This window comes from Podarcis pityusensis (assembly GCF_964106645.2).
Source record: "Podarcis pityusensis genome assembly, chromosome: 11".
NCBI classification, from domain to species: Eukaryota; Metazoa; Chordata; class Lepidosauria; order Squamata; family Lacertidae; genus Podarcis; species Podarcis pityusensis.
The window spans coordinates 41,830,618-41,836,941 of NC_138036.1; the positions used below are offsets into that span (position 1 = coordinate 41,830,618).

Sequence of the window (6,324 nt, forward strand, 5' to 3'; positions counted from 1 at the left end):
GTGTACCCGAACTCCCGTGAGGCCTTCTCTGGTTCTGGAGGGCGTTTCAGGTTCCCAGATGATCCCATAACTTTACTGCAAGGAAACATTCATGCAATTCCAACAGACACGTAGGTTGAGAGCTGACAGGTCTCTGTCTTAAAAAGCTCCTTTCAAAGGCCTGCCATCCAAATGTCCCGAGGCTCTGAAGAAATAAAATATTTTGTAAATCCAGCATGGTTATTATAGATAGGGTACAGAAAAGTCCGTCAGCACTTGACTTACAACAGTTTCAGGGCCACCTGCAGTTGTACCAAACCAGGTATAGATACAGCAAAGCAGAATTCAGAGAAGTGTGAATTTCGAAAGGTTAGCTGCATTTCAGTTTCTGTATTATTTCAGAAAGTGCAAATTGCATAGGTTCACATAGAAATGAGAACTGAACCCAAATTCTCCCTGTCCCTAATTATAAGCAGCTTCTCAAACTTCTAAAAGGCCAAAATAAAGGGCAAACAAGAAAAGGGCAACAGAAAAGGGGGGAGGGGAGGGAATAAACTTTTGTCAACGAAGCATATAAAGTATTTTCACTGCAAACAGTTCTTATTGACATAATGAAGAAAGCCAGTCATGTCCAGCCCATGGGCCTTTGCTGAGATGCCCTCCGAACTCCCAGTTCTGTATACAATATTCCTATACGACTGGCAATTGAGCAACATTGGTTTGTCACCTGCTGCATCTGAGGACAGCAGGGCAGATGGCATGACATAAACTGCTTTGTTCTCCAATACTTTGTCATTGTAACCCCCCCCCCCATCCCACCAGCCTCTGTTGCTTGACATAGCCACCTCACTCTGCTTAATGGGTAAGGCTGGCCCATTAGTTTGAAATGTTATAATCATTTCCTTATCTCTATAGGCAGGAATTCTTTAAAACACTGTCTCTTTGCTGTTGTGGTTGGGGACATGAAAGCAGAAAAATTCTTCCAGGTGATCATAACTGTTCTCCTGGCATGCCGCAAACAACTCTGCTTATCTAAGTAAGCACAGGAGTTTTAGAATAATCATCCTAGGTAACTCTTCTGGGCCTGGGATGCTGCCAAGGCTTGGAAGGTGTCTCTCCTTCCCCTGGGAAAGAGTTTTCTCCCATCAGTTGAAAAATATGGATCCCCCCACCTTTAAAAATAATAATAATATTCTATTGAATTTTCTGTCTCTGTGACCTTTCTGGTATCCTATCTGTTTTCATGTTCGATTGTCGTGTGCCATAGAGATTTGAAAGCTATCTGCATCTTAAGAAATAAAAATAAAACGAAGATGAGTTGCAAATTAAATGCAAGCAAATCCTCAGGGCTCAAAGAGTTGCTTTCGTGGTTGAATGTGATACTTCGCCTCCAACATGTTTTGGAAACTTTTCTCTTTCTTCTCCTGCCTTTCAGTGGATTCCTGTAATATTGGGAATTTTACATGAAGGAGCTGAATGTCTGAAATAACATTCCAGGTGTTAGGGCAGCAGTGCTGGGATCGCCGTAAGGAATTCTGTTCTGAACATGAAGAAATAGTAAGAGAATCTGATAAAATTACTTTTAGCAATGTAGAAAATTAGTATTCAACTAATGGGACTTTATTTGTGATTCTAATGGTGCCCATTTCCTCGGAAAGCATCAACCTCACCCATTTGGTTTCATCTCTTGCATGCATCTCTCAGCTGTGTGGGAGCACACCATGGCAAAGCAGCTTCCAATCTGCAATCCTTAGTATACTTCCTGAGAGCAAGGGCTGGGGGAATCTCCAGAACAGATTTGGGAGGGTGCATGTGGGGCAGAGGTGCCAACTGACACCCATGAAAGGGGAGCAGGGAAAAACAAATAGACCAGAAGCAACTGTACTTCATCCAGCACAGCTTTTACTGGTGCTGAAGGCAAAAGAGCACAAATGGTCACAGATCCAATACATTCAGGATTGGCACTGTCCATAAGAAATCCAGTTGCAGCACTTACCATAAAACTTACAAAGCTTATAAGAAGTCTAAAACAGGCTTCCTCAACCTCGGCCCTCCAGATGTTTTGAGACTACAATTCCCATCATCCCTGATTACTGGCCCTGCTAGATAGGGATCATGGGAGTTGTAGGCCAAAAACATCTGGAGGGGTGAGGTTGAGGAAGCCTGGTCTAAAAGTTAACACTACAGCATGCAGAAACAGATCACCAGAACAAAGGTGACAGAAAAGAGAAAGCAAGTGAGACCTCCTGGTCTTACTATTATAGTCAGCACAACCTTGGCAGAAAGATAACAGAACCAGTTTAAACCAGCTGTACTCGGCTTCCCAGAGAAATAACCCAAACAGAAACCTCCTTTCACACAGAGAAGCTTCTTGAACCTTCTTGTAGTAAACAGAATAGGAAGGATCTCTACACATCAGGTCAATACTTTCTGTACTAAGAAATGACAACTGACACCAACTTCTCGAAAACATTGCAGGGGCCCAAGACAATGTCCTGACGTCATGTGCGTGATGTCGCACAGAGCCAGGGGGTGGAGCCAAGCGTGTGGCAGCATGGCTACAGCAACTGGTGTCCCCCATCCTCCCCACCCACCTGCAGCACCAGGGAAAGGGGGGAGCTGCCCCCACTGTGCCTCCAGATTCTACTCCAGAGAGCCAGTGTGGTGTAGTGGTTAAGAGCAGTGGACTCGTAATCTGGTAAACCGGGTTTGTGTCTCCACTCCTCCACATGCAGCTGCCGGGTGACCTTGGGCTAGTCCCACTTCTTTGAAGTCTCTCAGCCTCACTCACCTGACAGAGTGTTTGTTGTGGGGGAGGAAAGGAAAGGAGATTGTTAGACGCTTTGAGACTCCTTCGGGTAGTGATAAAGCGGGATATCAAATCCAAACTCCTCCCCCTCCTCTTCTTCTTCTTCCTCTGGCTGGTTCAAGTCCCCCTACCTGGTCACATTCTGTGCTCCACAGAAGGGGCAAGGGAGAGATCTGCCATATCTGGTTTTTCCCCTCTGACTTTTAGAGTTACAAAGAGACGCCCTCCCTGCTTCACCCCTGGGTGCCCACCTTCCAGTCCCTCATCTGCTCCTCCTGTTTGCATTTCAGGCTGCCAAATCATGTCAGATCCTGACAAAGCTGAGGGGGCCATGGTAGGACAGGAGATATGGGTCCCCAGCACAAAGGACCTGGGCCTCTGGCCTCCTGTGCCTCCCCTTAAATATACCTATAAAATCAACTACCTGAAAGCTTTTCTCCTTTAAGTTTACGCTTTAATTATGGGGCAAATGTCCAAAGCTGTGTTATGAAAAGACTCATGGCATAATCACATTTACTCAGACATAAATCCCACTGAATTTAATGGGGTTTACTCCCAAGTAAGTAAGTACAGTGGTACCTTGGGTTAAGAACTTAATTCGTTCTGGAGGTCCATTCTTAACCTCCCGCTGCTCCCATGCGATTTCTGTTCTCATCCTGAAGCAAAGTTCTTAACCCGAGGTACTATTTCTTGGTTAGCAGAGTCTGTAATCTGAAGTGTCTGGAACCTGAAGAGTCTGTAACCCGAGGTACCACTGTATAAGATTACAGCCATAGCTTGCTTATCTTTGTCTCTAAAAACACTCCTGCTGCTATCTTTTCCTTTTCTGGTTACGTTCTCAGGAGAAGCCAACATGTTGCCCTCCGAATGTTGTTGAATCACGACTCCGATCATCTCTAACCACTGGCCATGCTGTCTAGAGATGGCAAGATCTGGGAGTTAACAATATCTGGGAGATATTTTTCCCTCCTTCCTCTTTCAGCATGTTGCTGGAAAAGGACAGGAGCAGCAGTTGAACAATTTTGGAGCCCAGCCTGTAGTGTAACATAACCGCTGTGGTATATATAATAAACAAGATTCAAATAGCACTTTTTGCTTAGTGTGAAATTAATAAGGCCTCCTCTTGGGAATTGCTGCATATATAGCATGGCTATTTCTTTTATTACTGCTATGGAAGGGGAAAAAAATGCTATGCCAGAGTTTCCTCTGTATATTTATAACAGTGCTGTGCCGAATCCTTTTCTCCTATTTCTAAAAGTATTCATTCCTTTGAGAAAGAGGCTTCCATTTGGCTTTGTCATTCTTGGTGAGCTTTTGAATTTCTTTCAACTTTTGGTGGGGACAGGGTTGAGCTTATTTTAACATTGCAAGGTGACCATGGGTGGTTTGAACTCTGCAGCCTCCCTAGCTGCCTGCACTTCCTGATCTGAATGAGACCTATGGGAAGAGTCCTCTCAGAAGGTCTTCTCTGAGCCCTGGCTACCGAGGGCCTGAGATGGCCATATGTGCTGGTTTTATTTTATTTTTTAGGGAAGGTCTTCCCGTTAAAAAAGCTTTGTGCACAATTCTTTAAAATAAATTAATTCAGGCATAGGCAGACTTGGCCCTCCAGATGTTTTGGGACTACAACTCCCATCATCCCTGATCACTGGCCCTGTTAGCTAGGGATGATGGGAGTTGTAGTCCCAAAACATCTGGAGGGCTGAGTTTGCCTAAGCCTGAATTAATTAATCAAAAGACTTTGGTTAAAAGAAGAACAAGGACATCATGAGGTTCTTAGGGAATATGGGTACCCAGGAAAGCTGCAGAATGTGGACCACTAGAGATTTGATGTGTAGCATGAAGGAAAGAAGCACCCCTAGGCCATTTTAAAAGTAAGTGCAGCAAAAACCGTGTGCCCCACTCTTGAGAATTTATCTGAAATTTTCTCTGCCCTTTGATAATTTTTGAATGCTAGTTAGTTCTTTTCTCATTAACTGATGGAGAATGGTAAAAAAATGGGGGGGGGGTGAGATAGAAATCCATCACAGCACTAATGGAACTCTTAGGCAAACTGTCACCAAATGGTGATGAAAACATAACTCAGAGGCAGATGACTCCTTGGTCCCCAGGGCTAACTTTATTTTCTCCTCTTTTCACATATTTCATGGGGTTCTCCACAAGCCTCTGAGTTCCCTGCTGCTCATTTTCATCTGCCATCTTTTTCCTGTGCCTCACAACATCTGCCCTGAGTATTTAATCCATCTATTGTTCACTATCATTAGCCCAGATCTCACACCTGGCATGTGCCTTGCCTAATAATTTCCCTGCAAAATTTCCAGGTATGTGTAATTGGGTTATCTTTTTAGTGCCGTCGTAAATTCCTTCTCTGAATATCCGTGATGTAAGGCACATGGTTCTTCAAGTGCTACAGAACTGGGCAAAGGCCACAGTATATATGAATAGATTAGTCTGAGGTGAGAGAGCCCATCCAGTTGCTAGGCAACCTTATGAATTAGCGGCACGGAAAGTGCAATAGTTTCTCGTCAGTGTTGGTGGGTGGGGGGTTGCAATTATGCAAATAGGTGTGAGACGAGGGAGAACGTACATCTCAGTGGCACAGAAGCCTACAAACATGGGCAACCTTGCTATGGTTAATTTTCTGTATCTTTTATGGAGGAATTTTTTTTTTGGAGGGGGGAGGAGGATTTCTTAGAGATTAAAAGTCAAAAGTGGATTAAACATAGCCTGTTAACCCCTTCTTCTTCTGAGCATCCAAGTTACAATGCTGCCTGAGCCAGTGAAGCAATATGTAAGAAGGGAAAGGACAAGCAAAGTCATATGATTAGGGCTAAAGTACATGCAATGCAGCAGGTCTGTGATCAGATTTTCGGATGCCTCCCACCCCCCCTGCCCCTCCCATCTACTGCCAAGCAGCCACAGGAAGCTAGTTATTTGAATGGGGGAGTAGAGTTGCGGGTTCAAACCACAACGCTGTAGAAGGAGCACGAGAGAGGCGGGGCTTGAATTTTTTTGCATCGCCATTGAAATTTGAGAACCCAAAGTCTGCCACGGCCCAGACCAAGCTCCTTCTGTAAGCTACACCCCTCACCTGCACCCTCCGTGAGTGCTTTTGCTAAGCTAGAATGTGTCCTTGTTCATGATAATGGCCTTTTCTTACTCGGATGAAGAGGTGTGTCTATGGCGATGTGCCCTCTGACTTTTGAATGGCTGGAATGTGTCCTGCTGCGCAAAGCTAAGACATCATATTGCTTGCCTGGCCCAACTGTGTTTCACCCCCCCCTTTTGCTTCTGACCTTGCCTGCCTCTCACATGTGGCCCCCAGAAAGTTGCCTATAAGGGATTGTGGCCCTCAGGCTGAAAAGCTTTCACCATCTTTGGTGTTCAAAGCCCATAGTGCAGAATGATTTCATGAGCTAACGTAGTGTAGCAGCTGAGAAGCTGACCTACAATTTAAGACGTCTCCAGTTGGAATCTTCTTCCTTTTGCTGTGGGAGCCTTCTTAGGTAAGCTACTCTCTGCCTCAGTGTACAATA

The 6,324-nt window shown here is 44.8% G+C and overlaps 1 long non-coding RNA gene across 1 annotated transcript; it reads left to right on the forward strand.

The window, feature by feature from the left end:
- Window positions 1–932: 932 nt before the first annotated feature.
- Window positions 933–3,876, forward strand: LOC308458551. The gene is made up of 3 exons (XR_013977548.1): window positions 933–1,015; window positions 1,415–1,536; window positions 3,631–3,876. It is a non-coding gene; the product is annotated as an uncharacterized lncRNA (long non-coding RNA).
- Window positions 3,877–6,324: the final 2,448 nt, after the last annotated feature.